General features: G+C 39.5%; 1 protein-coding gene across 6 annotated transcripts in view; it reads left to right on the top strand.

The window, feature by feature from the left end:
- Positions 1 to 20,889, top strand: part of MBNL2 (muscleblind like splicing regulator 2) — a 105,899-nt gene that overhangs the window by 8,093 nt on the left and 76,917 nt on the right. For 4 of the 6 annotated variants that reach the window (XM_084226532.1, XM_084226533.1, XM_084226527.1 and 1 more), the window contains exon 1: positions 8,297 to 8,506. The exons of 1 other annotated variant lie outside the window; for it this stretch is intronic. The gene's annotated coding sequence lies outside the window, so the exon portion shown is untranslated. Of the gene's footprint in view, positions 1 to 8,296; positions 8,507 to 10,161; positions 10,290 to 20,889 lie in introns of those variants that run through there. One more of the 6 variants, XM_084226530.1, reaches the window with a different exon arrangement.

Raw genomic sequence — 20,889 nt, 5'->3', positions numbered from 1 at the left:
TACTTAGATTGGTATTGCTCATCTAAGTATTTATGACCTGAGGACCAGCAGAATATTTTTGTCAACAGGTTTCTTTTGTTCTTACCTGTCCCTGAAGGAAGGGACAGAACTCTTTGATGGTTAATACCGTCCTGCCCTAACAGGCAAACCTCTCCTTGTGGGTCTGCTGAAGATAGCTTTGGGGGATGAGGTGGCATTGCAGTTGCCAAAAGGGCAGGTGGTCTGCAGGGAAATTTGGTTTAAAATCTTAAGTTTATAAGACTATGCATCCCACAGCAAGAGACCTGTGCAATCTTCATCTGGTACTTTTTCTCTGCATTCCCCTTTCCTTAGTAGTACTACGTTTAAGTAAGCCAAAGGTGGTGGAGAGGATAAATTCTAATCTTATTGTGGCTCTACTAATATGTGTTAGTGGTTTTATTTTATCCTTATTAGAACTGATATGAGAGGGACCAGCCAAATGAATTTTGGCAATTTATAACACATTTTTTTTTGAGAGAGAGAGAGGAAGAGGAGAGTTGGAGAAAAATACAGAATGGGTGAAGTAGCTGTGTTAGAAAGCTGGATGCTATCCCTTTATAGACATTTCCCTACAAATAAACTCTCCGTTCCATCTTTGTGTCTCTGGTGAATGAAGTCCTGTGTGCATTTTGATTTTTGAGGCTTTTTTTTCTGTAATTTGCTTCATTTTTCTGGTGGTGGGATTAAATAGTGATGTGTGCTACTTGAAACATGCTGTTTTCAGAGGTCATGTTGTTGGATGCCATTTTATCCCACATAGTGCTTCTGCTAGAGGACCTTGTTTCTTGCCCTGCATTACTCATACTTGTTTGCTTATTTTTTTCTGTGTGAAAACAATTCTTGTTTCTCTTTGTGTTTACAGCTACTTATTTCTTGGTTTCTGTTACATGACATTTGGGAAAACTGAAGGTTCATGTTCATGTATATAGTATTTTGTGGCAGAGTAATTAGGCAAAGATCCACATGTAATGTTTAAAAGCATTATACAACAAAGTGCTCCTGACATTTCACAGTAATCAGAAAACAAGCTGAAACAAAGCAACCTCTTTTGAGGTGCAAATGGAAATTTGGTGCAAAACTCATGACTGAATGCATCTAAGTCTAATGTTTAAAGAAAAGCTTGCCTAAGTGAACACAAACTCATAGACTTCACAAAACAGAGCTGCCTGTTAACCAAAAGACTAGTTGCTTGCCAACAGTTCACTTGGCATAGCTTTCTCCTACCTGTCATCCATACTTCACAGAAAGAAATAAAACCCTGCACTTACATACTCCAGGCCCTCTCTTCTTGCCAAAGTAATGCTTTTTTAATTATATAGAGTCCTCTGCTCTTACATGTGTGGGTTATTAATTGTTGTAAAAGGGTGAGGGATTGAAAGCTGCTCTTACTGATTTTAAAAAACAAAAATTATCCAATTGGCTTTCATTTTCTGTGAAGTTTCCTGGAGCCTATTTTCTCTGCTTACAGTGGAGATTGCTTGCTGATTTTGCTGCATGCCCCTGAGCATCTACCCTACAGATTCAGGCTGTTAAGAGGCAGCTTGTAGGGAAATGGGAGGCAGCATCACCTCCTAAATTAGGTTGTTTTACACCTGTATTGCAGTAGTGTGCAAAAACAATAGCGTAATTTTAATGAATTAGAAAGAGCGAGTTGAATTATTTTTGTGCTAATTGAAGATGGGAGAATTCAAAATGTAGCTTAGTTTCAGTAGCATTTTTTCCCTTTGGGTTCATAATGGATTAATAAAATAGAGCTTTTGATTTAAAGGATAATTAGAGAGTTCTCATTGCATCACTCTTTTAAAGATGTATTGTTTGGAGCCATTGCTTGAATTATATGCATGATTTCAAATATATTTGAGGCTGATAACTGAATCTTCATAGATTTAAAAAAATACTGTGTTTGCATGTAGAAAACTTACTTGGAATACCTCTCTCATGTAGTCACATGAAGTACTAATTTTAGTCATTTACAAGCTTCTTGGAGGACAGATCTTGCTCCTTTGTCTTCCCAAGATGTTGGAAATCCCCAAGATAAGGGGCAGAAGTTTAGTATATGCATCCTCCACTACATTCCACAAGAGCGTTTTCCTATGCCCACATGACTTTGTGGCTGAGGTTAGTAGGTTTTATGAAAAGGTAATTTATCAAATGGTTTCCTCCTGTTGTGGGTTTGAATAGGAACTACTCCAAATCTGAGGCCAGAACAATGGGTATGGAGGAAATTAGTCATGGAGGGGTCTGAGGAGGAAGGAGTGTGTTTTTATCAGCAATGGAAGAACTTCCCAGTACATGGGGGTCTCACTAAAGATGATTTATGCATCAGTGGGTAGGGCTGGATTGCACCTTTGCATTGTTTCCAGCTGAGTATTAAAAACCTAAAGGTACAACACTCCCTTTCTTCTTAATTTGCCACACTTGGGAGGTATTCTTTCTAACCACGTGGATTTGCAATACATTTTTATGAAGGCTTAAGCATTTGGTGTTTATTTCAGCTGAAGTCAAAGACTCAGGAGGCTTCCATCAGGTAAGTCCCTGGCCGTGGCATGTATTGTACAAATTAGGGGGACATGAAGCCAGTTAGCAGAGAGAGATTTATTTTGAATTTATGATATATATTTCTGGTTTAAATAGTGCTTGTACTTTTACAGTGTGATTCCTTGTGATTCATAAAACATATTCTGGACAGGGTTCAGCAGCTGATGATAAAGGGTTTCTGTTTAGTATATAACCCTTTTACATTCTGCTGGAAGATTTGGGAAGATCTGTTCTGATAGGAATATTTCTGAGGAAACAGTTTTGGATGGGTACAGGTATCTAAATATATGGCATCTAAAATGGCACTAGACAATTTTATATCTGGGACATCTGTGTGGGGATGGCAAATATAAGACATACCAGTAACCCAGTCCTTCCATGGATGGCCACTGAAGGCCAACAGAGATTCCCTAGGCCATCTAGAAGAAACTAGATATCTGGGTTTGGACGATTAAAATTTCAGTTTTAATACTTCTATGATTTGGTGTTTCAGATGAGCAAACTGAAAACGGCTTTTTATTCAGCTGTCATGAAGAAAAACAGAATCACTTTCCTGAAAAAACTTTTGCATAAGTCAGTGTTCTAAGAGTAAGGCAGTGTAGGTGGTTTGCCAATTTATTTTTCTGAGCTTATTATTTTGCCGGTTTATAGTATCTGCCTTATAGAGTCAGCAAGAAAATGGTTATTTTACCAACCTTCCCTCTCCCCAGTAATGTCCCCCTCCAAAACGAAAAAGAAAATCAAGAGGAGAATCCCGGTTCAACTCTTCTTAGGTTAATTTGGTGTCCATCAGTTGTTCAGGGGAGGAAAGCGTGAGTGAGTGCAAAGATGGCTGTTCAGTCAGGGGAAAAAAAAACCTGGAACATGTTCAGCATAGCTTAGAGAACAAGCTTATGTAGCTTATATAGCAACATAGCTGGGACATGCTTATGGCAGGCTGAGGATTTACACCAAAGCTGTAACTGTACATTGTCAAAATACAGGTGTCCTTTAGCTCTATGCTAATGTCTTTAGTTATTTTAACTGATTTTGAAAATCTAAAGTGCTATCCAGTGTATGTAATATCTAAATATTTATGTTCCTGATAAGGCTTCTTCTGTAGTAAGATTTCATCTCCTACATGTTTCATGAAGGACATGTTAGAAGAAGCCTAAGAGTGACCATCTCAGGTAACCAATACAGTAACACAGATGCTTTTAGGATATGATGGAATCTCTTAGAATAGCTACTTTGGGATAGGATGAATCACAGCCCACAAATGCCTATTTCTCTTCAGTGACTATAAAGAGAGAGGGGGAGTAGGGTGACTCAGTGAAATGTGGTTGTTTATATTTGGTCAAATGTATTTCGAGCTAAGTGCACAAGGCTACAATCCTGAGGCAGCTCAGCTCTCCATGGCACCTGGTGTATGTGTCTCAAACATTCAGCTACAAAAGCCTGGTTGGAGTGAGCTGCAGTTCTTCTCTGGCTGATGCCTTCATCACCCTTCCCAACTGGAACCACCCTCTAAAGGAATTGTGCACATGTACTTAGTTTTCATCCCGATGGGGAATTGGTGTCATCCTAAAATAAAGTCAGGATGCAGACTGGATGTGTGCCTGAACCCATGTGTTTGGATCTCACAATTTAGACATGGCTTAAACTCCTTGTGCAAGCAGCGGAAGGAGAGAGAGCATTTGGAAAGCCTCCAGGAGCCACCTTAATTTTGGTAAGATTGATTCCTAACATGTAACTTGAATATGTGCTTGCTTCTGTGGAGTGTTTCCATTTTATATTTCTCTCAGCATATATATGATGAAAATAGAATAGTCTGTTTTCCTTTCTGTGCACAATCTCCAGTTTTCCTAAGTTAGGAAGATGTTGGGATATCTAGGAAGTAGGAAGTTAAAACAGTTGAAAAGCCAGACTTAAAGTTCTTATGATAAGCCTATTTTTAAAACAAAAATTAGACCCATCCTTTCAGAACCTGTTCCTAGTTAGTAACTTGGAATTTTGATATTACTCTCTAAATTTTTAACTTAATAATGATTTCCACCGTCCCTTCAGCCCCAATACAGAGATTGAGGTATTTTGCAAAAGCTGGCATCAATGGTATTATGCATGAGTGCCTAGTTTTAAAATCTTGGCAGCTGCCTTGACTTTTCTTTATGCTGTCATTCAGACCATAGCTACCAAAGCTGAATTTTGCTTGTAGTAACAGTTGTGGGAAGTTACTAAGGGAAGAGTCTATTACTGACACAGGAAATAGTTTTGCAGTTCTTTTTGTCATTGCCAAACTTACCAAAACGTCACTGTTGCCGTAGGTCATCTAGGCACGGCTCAAATTCATCAATCTGCTGCAACTGAATATCACATAAATTGCTTGGTGACTTCGGTGCTTGTGTTGCATATGTTCCACCCTCCTTGCAAAACTCCCTTTAAATTGGCAAGTTTTGTTGTTTCTGGAATTAGACCTAATTGCTGTGATTCAAGAGTAAGGAAGGAAAAATAACTGTGTGGGTTCTGCATTTTTCAGTTCTCCTCCTCTTTATTACTTCCAAAATAGTTCTCTTTTCTCCAAAAGTTGTATCAAGACCATTCAGAAAATTGTATGTAATAGTCACTGACTGAAGCATTTTTCCCTTGATTCATTAATTACAGGAGCATATCAGGCAGAGCAGATGGCATTTTTTGAGTTGGGAATTTACCTTTGTTATTCTTTGTTGGGTTTGACATGTGAATTTCTCAGCTTCTCTAAGGTGATATTGTTTTGCAATTAAATATATAATATGGTTGTATAAATCAGACTGAAAATTGAATTTCTGGCCTTTTTCTTTGTAACTGATGCGAAAAATAAATGGGCACATCTCGATTTGAGAACTACTCACTCCTCAACGTACAGAGCAATTATTTTTAATTTTTTTTTTTTTTTGCATGAATGAAATCATGCCTTACTATGGTACTACTCAGGTGCTGCCAGTTCTGAGAAAGAGCAGAAATTTTCTCTTGAGCTTTTTGATGGGTCTTAGCTAAAGGGTTCACAAATGGGATGAGGTGTATTTTCAGCATGCCCAGTTGAGTCGAGGGTCTTCTGATCCTTTGTCATGGGAGAATCTATAACATAATAACCTACATGAAGATCTGGGTGCGTCTGTGGCTGCTGGCTTTGTGTTTGTGGTTGTGTGTGCAGTGTGTGCAGTGACTGTGAAGCAGTGGCACTTGGAATTGGGTTGTGCAGGTGGTGCTGAGCCCGTGCCTTTTCAGGGCTTGTGTTAGTGACTTGCCTTGGGTTTGTGGTGGGGAAGGCTTGAGGGAACTTGCAAGTTGGAGCGAACTAATGGGCCACAGCAGCTCTGGGTGGGGGCTGTGGTACGGATGTGCCTGGGTCTGTGAAAGGGTGGCCAGCTCTTGCTGGCTGGTGCTGCCTGTGCTGCTTACTCTGCCTTGTCTGGCAGGGGCATCACATTCCTCTGTGCTGTAACCTGCTCGACTAGACCGGCCAGACTCTGGCTCTTGCATCTATTCCTCCCTTTTCCTCCCATCACTCTCTTCTTCTGCCCAGCCTCGTGGTGTGTTTTGCCCACCTGACCTTTCTGGCAGTCCCCTTTGCGGTGCGCTCCGAAGGGCTTGTCTCGCGCGCGTCCGTGGGGCACCAGCCGAAGGGTCAGAGAGCAACAGGCCAGGTTGTCTTCCTGCTGTCAGCTCCAATGTCTGGTCTCTGGCAGATGGGAGCAGCAGTTACAGGGGAAATCCTGCTAATCTCCTGTAACTTGAGCCCATTACATGCTCAGTCGCACTGTGGGGCTGGTGCCTTTCCAGCCACATATGGACGGATGGCTGAAGGAATCAGACGCTTACTGCGGAACACTTTCCGAGATTTGCACTGTAGGGATCAGAAACAAAAATTAAAAAGATGCTGTGAGTCAGCTGAATATTAGCAGGGTTTAAAGCTTTGTCAAATAGGAAAATATTTTCATATGCATAGCAAAACATATAAAAAACCCTCGATATATTAAAAAAACACCCTCAAAACAACGTCGAAAAAGCATGGGATCAGCACTTTGCCAAATTTCAAGACTACCCCAACATGGGCAGAGGAGCCAGAGTTCCCCAGTGAGTTACAAGGATGGCAGAGCAACATGTTTTTGTCTAGGTTATCTCAGAAATAGGCAAACTGTGTTTTGGCAGAAAAGTCAATAAATCCTGCAGCAGATGTCCAGCATGGAAAATTTTTAACAAGGGCAGCTCAAGTTTGGCAGAGTCAAAAGAATGTGGAAAATCCTGATGAGATGCACCAAGCCATCTTAATAATGGGTGGAGTTACCACCCTTGTCCCCAGGGTCTCTCGAACCCACCAAAATCAACTATTTGGTTTTTTTGAGGAGGATTGTGTTGGGTTTTTTTTTTTTAATTTAAAGCAGAATAGAGAGGAATGGAGGGGGTGATTGAACAGAAAGTAAGGGCTGGCTGGCAGGAGCCTTCTTGGCAGGAACACGTTTCAGCCATGCCTGGAAGGGGAGGGTTTTCACAAATTGTGTGGGAGATGGTGGAACCCAAAGGAGAGTTGCTGCTTGCTGGGTAAAGGAATAATGGATTTTTGGGAAGCTGTGTTTATAATATGCAAAATAGTCCACAGGAAACAATGGGGCCTTGGGACAGAGCTGCCAGTGAATGAGAGCTTTGTTTTCCTCTTGTCTATTCATATTTCCAAACTTTTAGTGGCATTTTAAACACATTTTACACATTTTTTGTGTAATGGCTTGAATTGCCTAAACTGCTGCCTAAAGTACTGTTGCCCTGCAATCTTTATCCCTTTTTGGATAAAGACTGACTTTCAGCTCAAGCTCCTTTTTGTATTTTTCTTAATTGCAACTCTTGTTTAATAATCCTTGGCTGCTTTGTTCTCATGTTATAAAACTTTAGAAAAATTTATAGGAAAACTGGTTGATAGCAGACCTTGTGTACCAAGCGTGTAGAACTGCCCATAGCTTGACTTGAAAATGGCAACTGGTATGGTAGTCCTTGTGCCAGAACCTTGACACAAATGAACATCAGTTGCAAGCTAATTGCATGGACTTTAGTTTAGATGCTGCTGATGGGATTTGTCTGCCATGGATATGAATTAAAAGACCATCATATAGATTGTGTTTTCATTGAGAAGCATCCCATACCTGCAGTCCCTAACAACCGGTCTGAAATAATTGAGAAGATGTTATGGTTGTATTACTGGTAAATGCAGACACTGCACATAAGATTATGCAGTATTGAAATGAGAATATTACTGCCTCAATCGGAGTGTGTTTTGGCTGCATGTTAAAATAAAAGACAGATGGTTTGATTTATATTGGTGCATGTCTCACCTTTACAAACAAAACAGCCCCACTGCAGTTTTGCAGTTTCAGAAATGTTGTTTGTGCATGCATTTACGATTAGGAACAGCTTTGAAAATCCTTGTGCAAGAAATGCTGAAGCTGCTGTTGCAGTGGAGGGAAAGGGAGTTGTTTGCTCTTGCTGTGTGTGTTATTTCATGGAGCTATCTCTTTGCCTCACCAGCAAAACTCCTTCCCTGTGCGAGGGAAATTCCTGGTTCATTGGTATGGATGCATTGTTTTTACACATTACAAGTGCTGTGTTGCTGTGTCAATCAACCCGTTGGGATCAGTTTAGGAGCAGTAGGGCTGACGAAGCCGGGTGTGATTGGCTGCCATATGCTGGGAGGGCTCTGTGAGAAGGAAGGGCTGCAGTCTTTCAGCAACAGAGTTTAGGCTGTGTCTGCTTCATCATCTGAGGAAAAATCCCCCGATAAGTCACAGGGCTTTCTGAGGAAAAAACCCAAAACATTGCAGGCTGCTCATCGCTTGGTGTGAGAATTAGTTACCATGACGCGATGGGGAAGATGTGGCTGTTTGTTTGTGTCAGATGCTGCTGTTCACGTTGGGAATGTGTCGAATAGACAGGGCTAAACAAGGTAGGAGGATCGTTGTCTTTTATCCAATGTTTCAAGAGTTTGCTGCAGTATACTGCATGCTGTATGTGTTGCTTGGGGGAGTGGGGGAAACACTGTTTCTCCCGTGAATGGATTCTGTTTGGGTGAAATAGGTGGATTTGATGGTAACTTGTTTTCAAAGGGTATTAATTTCCAGTGTAAATAGCTCTCTTCAGAAATAGAGCATGAGTATATGCATATTAAAACAAGTAAAAAAAGAAATAGGTCAGTGTGTTTCAGAAGTGCTGCTACCCTAATTGGATTTTTAGCTGGGTTGTTGTCTGGAAGTGCAGCCTAGCTTTAAGAAGGAGAAGGAATCAACCTGGAAATCTGTGGAGTTTATAGCAGCTATGTTTGAAGATTTAGGTGAATTAGACTGGCTGATCTAAATAATTCCCTATCGGAAGCTTTAACTGAAGCCAAGACTGCCTGGTTTAGATTTGTAGGAGTATACAACAAGATTACAGTATTTTACCCTGTTATGAAAGTCTGGGGGGTTTTTGACTGCACTGTGATTCCTTGTGCTCTTCAATGAAAGCCAGGGGAATTTTTCGTATCGTAGTTTAGCTTATTGTAGTTTATTGTAGAAAACTGCCCTTTCCTGGTCTTTGTCTAGGCACCTAAACAGAACCTGTACATGAAAACAAGGAAAACAAGGTTAATAATATGTGCTGCAATTATCTGATCTTTATACATTTTTAATGAGAGAACACACAGCGAGCAGAATAATTTAATGAGCAGGCTGGCTTTTAGAGCAATGATTTCACTGTGCTAAAGCACATCAACTTTCTTCCAGAGGAGGAGCCTCAGTAAGGAATGGAGAAGATTAATGTTAAATGCTCTAGAGAGAGCAGAGGTCTGTAAAATTCTGGAAGAATAGAGTAGTTTTCAGTTGTTACTATAATTTATTAGATAGAAAGCAAACTTTACCATCATTTTGCAGGAGGGCTCTGAGGACATTTCCTCATCCTGTTATATGTTTTCAACTTTCTCACACTGCCATATGCATTGATGGTGCTCAGTACCTCTTCAGGATGTCACCCAGTTAGTGACCCAAATTAACATGCTGACTTCAGTTGTGTTATAGCAGCATCATTTATATGTACAGTATATAATATAGTTGGGTTTTAATTTTTTTTTCCCCTAAGATTACCCGTTGGTGAGATAAGAAAATGTTGTACCCTTATTTATTTTGCAATAGTCGTGCACGTTGCATACTTGTATTCAGCTAGGATGTTGATAGAAAAAATAAGTGTATGTAGTGAGGAAGACTAAAGATCAATTTCTTAAATAGAAATCAGGTAGAAGAACCTTTTGCTGCCTAAAAAAAAACTTTCAGTGATGTAATTTTGGGGGGAAAGTTTCAAGATTTCCTTTATCCTAGGAATGAGTTAGAGGAGTTTTAACAGTATCGTGGCAAGTAGGCCCTTCTAGCCCTACTGTCCATAGACCAACTGCCCATTGCCCCTCCCATTGTTCAGGGAGGAGTGCAGGACATGTGCTCAGAACTCCTGATGTCACCTCCCAACTCCTCACAGCTGACTCTGCTCAGGAAAGGTTGATATGACTTCCCTGCTCCCTGGCCAAGTACGTGCTGGAGACCTGTGGCTGTGTTGTTGACACATACTCCGTTCATGAACCAGTTATTTCTGAAGGCTACAGTCTTCTAAGGCAAAATAACCTTGTGTCTTTTGAGAACTCCAGGATCTGGTAACAAATGAAACAAGTGTCAGGATGTAGAGCATTATTATTACAAATCCATAGGGTATGGATATATATGTTTAACTCTCTATCACTATTGATGCTTAAATGTGTTGTTTGTGTGCAGACTGTGTTAAGCATGCGAGGCAAAGACTGATGATTAGAAGCAAGTAAAATAATCTTTTTCAAGAGCTTTCTCTGTAAATGTGACACAAATATTTAATTTTTGCAAATAAAACTGTTTTCATGCACAACTCTCAGAGAAAACTTTTCAGTTTTGAGACAATTTCTTACTTTCAGAAAATGTCAGTGTCTGGTTTCTGTACCTTGTAGATCACAATATCTGGAGTAACCTTGTTATGGCTGACTACCAAAGTGAAAATTTGCATTCATCACTTAGTTAAGTAGTCTGTATCAAACTACTGACAGACAGTCAAATGACAAAAGGATTTAAAAAAATATTTCCTGGTGTATATATATACTACTACTTTATACCATTAGGTAAACGAACCTTCAGCATACAGAATAGAGGTGGTAGTAAATATTCTGTATTTACATTTCTTTGGTATTAAAAGTATTTCAGACCAGATTCTGGTGCCTATTTAATTTAGCAATATCTTTTCTGCTTAATTGCTCTGTGTATTTCATCAGAGCTATAAGTGTGGTAACCTTCCAATGTGCAGTCTGTCCGTTTTCAAGGAATAATTACCGCGTTTAGAATTACTCTATTTTCCTAAGATAGAATTTTCTAATGAGTTAGAGGTTCTGAAGTATAGTGCTTGACAATAGAGCGATTATAAAGGCAAATCAACTTCTTAATTTGTAAGTGTACATTTCACAGAAATGTGAGATAACTATGTGCTACCATTTTATTTTTTTTTTTTCTGAGCAAGAAAAATGGCTCTTAATGTTGTGTGGGATTTCCAGCACTCAGGTATCACCTCAGCTGTGAATGAGTTATCTTCCCTGTTGCTCAGAAGTATGTCAGAAATAATCTGTGCTGTGTTTATTTGTAAAAGCTCTGTAAAATGTTCCATTTTTATAATACTGAGAGATGAGAAATAGAATGTTCGATTGAAATAATTTATTAATTGTTTTCCATACGGTTTTAACACACTGCTAATATTTGAATTTCACATGATAGCTATTAGTGATACTGTGATTCCTAATGTTACTAGAAATTTCTGACTTTGAGGATTTTTTTTCTCTTCCAGGGAAGAAACACTTTTTTTAAAGTCAAATTATTTTTTCCCTTTTTTATGAATATGGCCGTTGCAAAATTGTAGCAAAAGATAACTAAATCACTCTTTAAAAAAATTGTTAGTACTATTTTCTTTTTAAAACCTGTGATTGTGAAGCTAATTTGATTTGTTTGATACAATGTATTATGGTTAACTAATGTGCACCAGTGCTATGTAACTCATCTGTAAACAGGCTGAAATTATAGCCTGAGGAAAATAAAACTCATTTCAAGAGAGTGTCAGTGCTGAAAACTAGTTCAAATAATAGCAGCATTAACTGTTTGACTAATTAAACTAATCTCCTTATACATTATTAGCAAATGCAGTGACAGTTGTTGGTTATTGATATATAGAGTCTTCTTTTTAAAAAATCTTCTTTTAAAACAAAACTTTTTGGCTCTATTTGGAGTAGAGAGTGCACGAGGAGAAAGAAGTTATGCATCCCCTTTCTGGATTCTGCCAACTTCTTAATCGCCAGAATTTTTTATTATTCCTTTGTAAGCGGGCCGTTAAAACACCGAGCTCTCTCCGATAACGCTGGCAACGCCAAGTTCTTCGTTCCCTATTTCAGGCGTGCTAAAAAAGGAAAAGTCTGGGGCTGTGAAGATTGAAGAGCATACCTAACAGGGGATTATATGCAAAATCCTTATAACTAAGACAAAGAAATACTAATTATGTAGGGGACTCTTTGTGCTACTGATGATTACTAAAGCTGTTGAGAGCTGCCAGTTTGCTGTTGCTGCAGAAGACTTGTAGGATTCCTGGAGTCGTAAGTCTGGCAAAAGACCTGGTGGGCTTGTGATGCCTGAAACTTTGCCAGCTAGAAGAGCTAGCTGTAAACAAATTGATAAACACAGAGGTTCACGCTCTTTTTATTATTTATTTTCTTTTTCTTCCTTTTGTTTTTCCTTTTCTTTTCTCCTTTCTTTTTCATACCTAGATAGATGTCCACGAATACTTACACACATGCGTAATATGCACAAACTCATAAAAAAAAAATTTCATCTTCATGATTTTTGTACTACAAAAGCAATAGCTAATAAAGACAGTGGGAGGGATTAAGTGATACAGTTATTGCATAAAGAAGTGAATCACGAAATAGGAACAGATGGTTCATATCAGAGTCCATTAATTTTTTCTATTTTAGATCAATGATTTTTTTCATCAGTTTCGGAGTGGATGATAAAAATTTTGGGAGGTGTTTTGGGAAGATCTGGGTATCATACATTGCTGAACTCATAAATAGAGACAAGGTCAGTCTGGAGGTTCATGAGCTGTAAAATCTTCTCTCCTGCAGGGAGTACAGCACCTCTGTCAGTAGGCAGAATTAGAGAGTACAAGTAAGGAAAAATGCAGGAAGGTTTACCTGTGGTAGTTTTACGGAAGGAGAAAGCTCAGATTTGGTTGGAAATGCCTTTTTCTTTCTTTTCGTGGGAGTTCTGAAGGCAGATTTCAGTATTTTTTTTTTTTGTGTATGAGCCTTTTTAAGAGGCCCAGCAAATATTTTTTTTTTGTTTTTTAACCCTTTAGTGTTCACTTCTATCCAGACTGAATACTTTTTAACTTGATGTTGTTGTTTCGGTTTTTTCCCCCTACTGCTCTGTTATATGTACTTCAGGTATGTTGAATGGCTCAGTCCCCCAGCCCCTAGTTTTCTGAATCTATCATGACTTATGTACTTTATATGTGTCATAGGCAGTGTTTTGAACTTAGTCTAAAGGTAACCTACAATTTCCAAGTGACAAGCTTTCAATTTTTTTCCATTGTTCAGAAGGATGATGTTCCAATGCTGAGTTCCAGCATGTCAGGTTTGTGCCTTCACAGTCTCCTCTGGCAGCTCTCTGTGGGACACTGCTGCTGATGTCAATGTGGGTAAAGTGACTGCCTTGTAGGACTGCCAAAGGTCTGTTTTAGTCCGCTTAAATCTTTCTCAGGCATTTCCTTCCACTTTTCAGACTATCTGCAGTGCTGTTAGCAGCAGCTGTATGCATTTTTCAAGCCTGGAGCTGCCTTGGTTTGTCAGCAGACCCCTCTGGCTGTGCCCCTGGCAGGACAGGCAGGCTCACTGCTGGCAGCAGCATACCTCTGCACCCAGTTAATGATTCAGGACTTCAGCACTGCCTCGCTCTTATTTACTTAAAAGGCTGTGATAACACGTGTGGGATTTCTGTGATGGCTGTGCTCACCTGTGGCACAGCCTCTGTCTGCCATGAGGAGACCAATGCCAGCTCTCTCACCTTCATCTCCTCACCCCGAGGACACAAAGTGGTGTGGCTCGGGGCACCTCCTGCAGCTGGCAGGAGGCTTTTGCAGAGGAGGACGCGGGTGCGTGGGCCGTGGTGCTGGGGATTGCAGTGCTGCAGTCCTTATTGGCATGCTGAACATGCTCCGGCAGCACGGCGCGCCGCTCTCCTGGAGTCTAGCGCTTGTCTTGAAAAACTTTTTCGCTTTGTGTGTGTTTTTTTTTTTTTTACAGTTCCCTTGTGTATTTTAGTTCCCCGCCGCTAATGCTGGGAAACACTTCGGGGTTGGATTACTTTATTGCCATAATGGTAAGGAAGTTGGGGTAGTGGCTAAAAACGCTAAGGTTTTCCCTGTCACATTGTAGATGGCATGAAAGGCTTTGAAAGTAGCCCCACTGATGTGTTTATAAAGCCAGTGCACTTTCCACTTTTCCCCCCCTCCTTTTTTTTAAAGACCTCATTTAATGCTCAGGACTGTGCAGTGAGGCCACTTTCAAAGGCTTTAGTATCCACAGTAGCAGCCCTTTGAAGTGGAAACGCCAGCGGGGAACAAGCCTTCCGCTTAATCCTTGGTGTAAAAGGTCCTAAGTGGTAAGAAGCCACAAGATCCCTCTCAGTGGGAGGAGCTGGACAGTGATACCTGCAACGGAGTCTGTATCCTGGACCTGGACCTCATCTGTGGAGCTAGAACTGGTTGGACACTGCTGGAAGGCAGGAGGGATGCAGTCCCTCTTATCTCTGGCTTTTCACTCTGGTTCTGTGCCGTCAGTTTCTTGAGGAGGAGGACACATCTGAAAGGTGGGAGAGTAAGGCCTGAGAGCAAACGTGTTTGTGCTTGGGTTTGTTTGCTCCTTCAGGTTGGTAAATCTTTCCTCTGGAGCGCAGAGCCAGTGGCACAATCCATCTGCTGGTCCTTGTGGGCGTCTGTCTGTCCAGTTAGGCTGGTGGCTTCATGGTGGCCCCAGGTGCTTTTCTCCCCTTTGGCACAAGGAGGGTGAAGGAGACAATGCTTTTTGGTCACCAATGACTCATTTAAGGGCTCAAAGCTAGGTGGGATGAGTCTGTCATCTCTGAAATACATTTGTTTGTTAGGGGATGAAGATGTTGAGTTTCTTGCAGTGGGGCTTGAGAATCAGTGTGTCCCTATGGATTTGTGGCCAGTCTTGGTTGCAGAGCTGGGCCGCTTGTAAGGAGCTGCCTTCCAAAAATGAGGAAGGCAGAAGATGGCAGTGCCTTGACTGGCACATGGCTTGAGCTACCAGGAGTGAGAAGCTTTTTGAGGAGGGCTTTCCTTCTCAAACATAGTAGCCATTGTTGATTCTGATGACTATTTAAATATCTGATTTTTAATTGAAAAGTCATATTTTACTTGTTGGTATTTTTGACTTTCAACACGTCATCTGCCATTTAACTTCACCCTTGTGCTGCTGGTGTGTTCAAAAACAGCTGTCTTTTCTGTAGCTTCCCCACTGGTAAATGACTGAACACTCTCTGCCTCCTAGTCAGAATCTGGTGATCCTCATCATCAGTCTGTATGAATTTCGTATTCTTTCTGTTGTCAAAAACCTCGCTGTTGCCTCTTTGTACATGTAAGCCTTTCCGCAGTGCTGATGGTGCTGTTACTGTTCTCTCACTCTTTTATCATTCCAGAGTTACATGCTCCATGTCTATACACACTAGTGTAACTCTTTTTTGCTTTCCTTTGATAGTGCCAAATGTTCTGCTTGTTTTATACTCTGAATGAATATTTTGCAGAAGTCTTCATTGAATTGCCTCTAATGTCCACATGATCTTTCCTCTTGTAGCAGTGTCTTGTTGGAACCTAGTGTTGTGTGTTTGCTATTCATTATTTGTCTGGTTTTTCCCTCATCTGCATTATTGTGCCTATCTTTATGTTAAAACTGGTGTCATTTTATCACCTAGTAAATTCATTATCATGAGATCCTTTTGTAACTCCTCACAGCAGGCTTTGGGTATGACTTCGCAAAAATTTCATGCTAACTGCAAACTGTCTTATTGGTTATGGCTGTTGTTGCAAAGCAGAGAAGGAAGCTCTCTTGGCAAACCTAATTATGAAAATTACAGTATATTATTATAAGTAAAACATGATATTTAATCTTGTGAGTTTGTTGTGAACTTCTGCACTGACTTTAGTCTTCCTACTGTCTGCAAACGCTTAGCACTTTTTGCTGCTCTTTTAAATTCAATTTCTTTAACACCCATAAGGCCTAAGTCATCACAATAACTGGGTTCCACAAAAATCATCATGTTACAAAGATGAGATTATTAATTTGCTTTCATTTTGAGCTTTTAGGATTTGTATTTCCTGGCTCTTCTCTACCATTGTCACAATTGTACTTCTTAATGAAAACTGGCAGTTGCTTGTAAACATACATGTAGGTGATAAGGTTGTATGAGATGCTGTTGATGTTTTCAGATTTCCAGTGAAATGGGCAAGAGATGGTTGTGCTGCAGTAGCTCCTCTTCTTAAACTTTAAGATTCTTGTAATAGGAATCAATATAAGGTGGTGATGGTTTGGGGTTTTTTTTTGATTGTTTTTATTCTTAAAGAGAAATGAAATTAAAACAGACTAAGTAGTAATATTCTGCTTTGGTGAAGATAACCACCTGTATCTCACCCATCTGGGTCTCCAATCACCAAAACATCAGCGTACTTTTCACTTAGGGGAAAGGTATATGTGATGATTATAATCTTTGAAGTGCTTCACTGCAAGGTAAAAATGATTTTCCTGAAAGAGGACATTAAAATTTGTGGACAGGTTTCTACTCTTCTGATTATTGTTTTTTAATTGTGTGACTATTTTGACTCCAGTTTTGCAGTTAGGAAATTTAGTGTTTATCATGCAGGATTATTCTTTAATTGTTTTCCTGATGGACTTTGTTCATGTGGTGAAAAAATATGGGACCTTAAATTGTGGATTTCCATTCAACTTTACAGAACCATAATAATTAAATTGACCACTCCTCCAATATGTAAAATGAGTGAACATTTGTTGTAAGAAGGCATAGAGCTAGAATACTACTGCATCATTGTTGTTCCTCTCTTTTCTGTCTTTTCAGAGTATAATTTTGGGGGGGGGTTGGGGTTTTTTTGGTGTTTTTTTAGTGGGATTGGGGAGATTTGGTTTGGTTTGTTGTTTTTTGGTCTTTGGTTTTTGATTTTTTTTGTGGGGGTTTTTTGTTTGTGGGTTTTTTTGCTTCTGGTTTTTTTTTGGGTTTCTGTTTGTTTGGTTGTTTTAGGGTTTTTTTGTTTGGATTTTTTTTTGTATTTTCAGGTTTGTTTTTTTTAATAGCAGGCAGTCCTATTCAGTTGCTATAAAGTGGTACCATAGTTTCTGTTCTTTCAGATGGTGGACAGAAGGATAAATGTGGAGAAGAGCCATTCAAGTAGGTTTTCAGGATTTCTAGAACCTATGCATTGTTATAAAGTGGTTATCTCTGTGAAAGCCAAATATTGGTAGTGCAAACTTTGCATCCCATAAAGATGTAGAGGATTACTAGAGGGCATAACTCTGACCGAGAGTGACGTTGTTCTTTTTTTTTTTTTTTGGTTTGGGTTTTATTTTCTGGTCTGGTTTGATTTTATGTCTGACCTGTTTTATCCTGGAAATGCTGAATGAAATGGAAGAAATTCTTACCAGGTGTCCGGGACCAGAGCGTGTACAGGCTGAAGGTTAGAAGTTATAAAATCTCTTATTTACAAGCTAAGCAAATATTGTGCTAAAATGAGGCACATTCAAAACACATTTAAGTAATTTTTGAAAATTTGTTTCTGGAATAGAAATGTGTGTAAACATAACAGAAACAGTCCACCTTTTGTTTATATAAGTTTTTTTTTAATCTTTGTGTGGTGTTGATGTTATTTATTTGACCAAATCAAATTTATTTTTTCATTTTTGCTATTTATTCACTTTGTAACAGAGAAATTTTGACACTGTCTTTCAAAATGCCAGGCTGTGCTTACCTGATCTGCCATTGCCAGGACAGAGAAATCTCTGCAGTTACTGGTAAGCAGAGATAGTAGAAAAAGGTCTGGAAGAGGGCTCTGTCAAACCATTTATAGGAAATGTGTTCAGTTTTCACTGCAAAACATTGCAATTCATTGTGTCAAAGCATGAAAGCACTTGATTTTTCAGTGTTTTTTTTCCTATTGCTCTCTTCACAATAAATAGCTGAGTTAAAATAGAAGCTGTAATTTGAATATTGAGAAAAGTTTTGATATACGGTGGGGACATGCCTGGCTCTGAGACATAGGCTAACACTGCCTAACCCATATGGCTGCCTAAATCCATTCCCTTTTCAACTTTTAAGCTAAGAGAAATTAAAACCAAGACTCTATATATTGAAGTTGCTTTTGAAAGATACTGGCTGGAGTTTTCTGTTATGGTTTGGGATTTTTTTTCCTACAGAAACCTGTATGTAGTTTATCTCCTCTTACTGTTACAGACAAATGAACTATACACATGGTAGAAAAGTGAGTATGAACTCATCCAGTGTAGGCCAGTAAACTTTCTGTGTTGATTTCTGTGCAGCCTTTCTGTGTTTAAGTACTTTATCTCCTGTTAGTTGTAAATTAAAAAAAAAAATTAAAAAAAAAAGAAAAGAAGTTACTTTCTAAAATGAAACTGAGATGAAAAGTAACTTTCTTCAAGTGGCAACGGGTGGTGAGCTTTTTGGACTGAGGGAGACATGTTACACAAATCAAAACAACAGATCGATATGACCCATTTTTATTGGGTCAGTGCTTCTTAATTGGTGCTCAAGCAAAAAGGAAGGTCAGGAGCAGTACTGCACACTAAACCCAAAATTCGTCATCCTGGAGCTCAGGGGAAAAAAAAAACAACTTTACTTGGTAGGCAATGTCTGTGGAGGTTTTTGTGCACTCCTTCCAGTTGTAACTCCATTATTTGCCTCAGGACTAAATAGAATTATTCAAGATTTCCAGGAAAACAGACATTTCACCAGAAGTTGCAAGTCGGATGAGAAAAGCTCATCTCCTCTTTTCTGCCACCGGTTCCAAAAACAGTTTTAGGGGAAAAGCATTCTCTTTCTGAAGTTGTGATAGCTATTTGACAACTAAATAGTGGTTCACTTAATGCAAATTTATTTTATTTCAGAAAGAAGGAGCTTGCATTGTGGATTGTCAAATACAACACAGGTAGCCTTTGAAGTTGCATGTGTTGGTTTTGTTTAGGGACTTTTGTTGTTTGTTTTTTCTTGTGGAAAAATGCATGAATTTTGAAAATGAAGTTTCTTACTGTCCATCTTCACATGGAACATGATTAAATATTTTCTTTATTCACCCTGGAGGACCGAAGATAATCAGGCAGGTAGCCATCTCTGTTTACAACACAAAAAGGCAACCTGTCTTCAGAAGAGACCAGTAGAGACCACCCTGTTAAGTACTACCTTTTTTTCTTCAAGGTTATGCTAAACCCCCCATTTCTGTTTTTTTCTTAACAGGGAAGGGTCTTTGAAAAAATAACTTTTAATAGGAGATTTCAGCTGCTGTTGGAATGTCAGTATCAAAACACTATTTAAAAATATCTTTTAAAAAATCGTCTTTGAAGATTGTTAATTTAACTATCTGCTATTCTATAGGTGACTTTGAAGTTAGGTTGCTGTTCCATCTAGCTGCTGGAAGATATTAAGTACTCTGGCACAGGCGCCTAATCAGGCTTTGCAGTATGTCCTGTGAGATATTTAAGCAGTAAAGCACTTGAATATGTTCTGCTTCATGAGGATTTCTTTAGTTTTGGAAGGAAATAAAACTGGTGTTGTGTATTATGTGCACGCTACTAATGGAGCAAAAGGGGAATTGAATCCTTGTGATGAAATGGACTCTGGTGAAGGCTTGCTTGGGCAACCCTCTGAGTACTAAAGACACTATTGAGGTTTTAGTTTTCCCTGCCAAAAGCACCTTGCCATTGTGATAAGTTGCTTCTTCCAAAATATGGTTGAGATGCTTGGGAAATGCTTTGGGTCTGCTGGAATGCAAGAGTGCCTTGCTTAGGCTCCTTGAGACAGGCTCTCAGGTTTTCTTCCCTCTTCATAGGGTTGCTGAGAAAGATCCCTGCTTCTGGGAGTGTTCCCAGGTGATGCAACTTGGGATGCAGAGGAAGGGATCTTGGTATTTCTTCCTCTTCTGGTTTTAAAAATCTTTTTCTCCAAGCCCCACTTTTCCTGGAGCTTTTAGTTTAACACATTCAGGAGTATGGGTGAAACAACACAGATTTTCTTGAAGTCTTTTGTAATCAGTCATTTTATTCTCCAGCTCCAAATGTGGTTTTCAAATTTTTGTGAATCTCCAAAGTCCTGAAGTGTTTTCTTTCATACTCATGCTCCTCTCCTGAGAGTCTGTGCTTTTGTCAACAATTGTGAGAGCAGTCAGGCTTCTTCTTGGTATCCTGCTTTTCATGCACATTATAAAGGACATTTCTGACAGAGCAGCATTTGAAAAAGGGATTGAGAAAATCCGTGGAAGTAAAATTCAGTGAGGCCTATTAAATACAAAGACATCACTTACAGGTTGTTGGGAGAAAATTCATGGAAATTGTCACACCCTGCCTGCCCTGGTTCTGCACTCTTCTGAAGACATCTAGTATAAGTCAGTCACAGGCTGCATTTTGGGCAAGATGGACTCTTTGGCTCATCTGCTAGGGCCATCCTTTTGTGTATAGTTATTCTGTACTCAGGTAAAAGGTGGGGGAAAAGGCACATGAATGCTGGTATTTTATCTCAGAACAGTGATGCTGCTTGAACACAGTGTAGGAAATCTGTTCAGCGGAATGGGTTAAGCACTTAAGAGGCAGTCAGAGTTAATAGCATTAGGTAGTGTTCTTGCTGCCCTCACCTTAGGGGCTTGGTTTGGATGTGCCATGCAACTCCCCAGAGCTGGGTAATTTGCTGGAGTGTATTATTAATAATGCTGTTGGCCATCTTAAAACATGTGCAGCTCTTGAATTCAGCATGTCATTAATTTACATACAGTCCTTGGTTTATTCAGACTTATCCTTGTCTTTCAATGCAAAGGGATGCTGTTTGTCACATAAACAAATACCTCAGCAAGAGTTCTGCCTTCTTGGCTTAGAGCAAAACTGGATTAGAGAAAACAGAAAATTTACAGCAGCCTGAGCTCTTTTAGATTGTGCTCCTGTGT

This window comes from Fringilla coelebs, assembly GCF_963513975.1.
Source record: "Fringilla coelebs genome assembly, chromosome: 2".
Lineage (NCBI taxonomy): Eukaryota > Metazoa > Chordata > Aves > Passeriformes > Fringillidae > Fringilla > Fringilla coelebs.
Note: the sequence above shows the minus strand (reverse complement) of the source record. Positions and strands in the feature narration are given on the sequence as shown.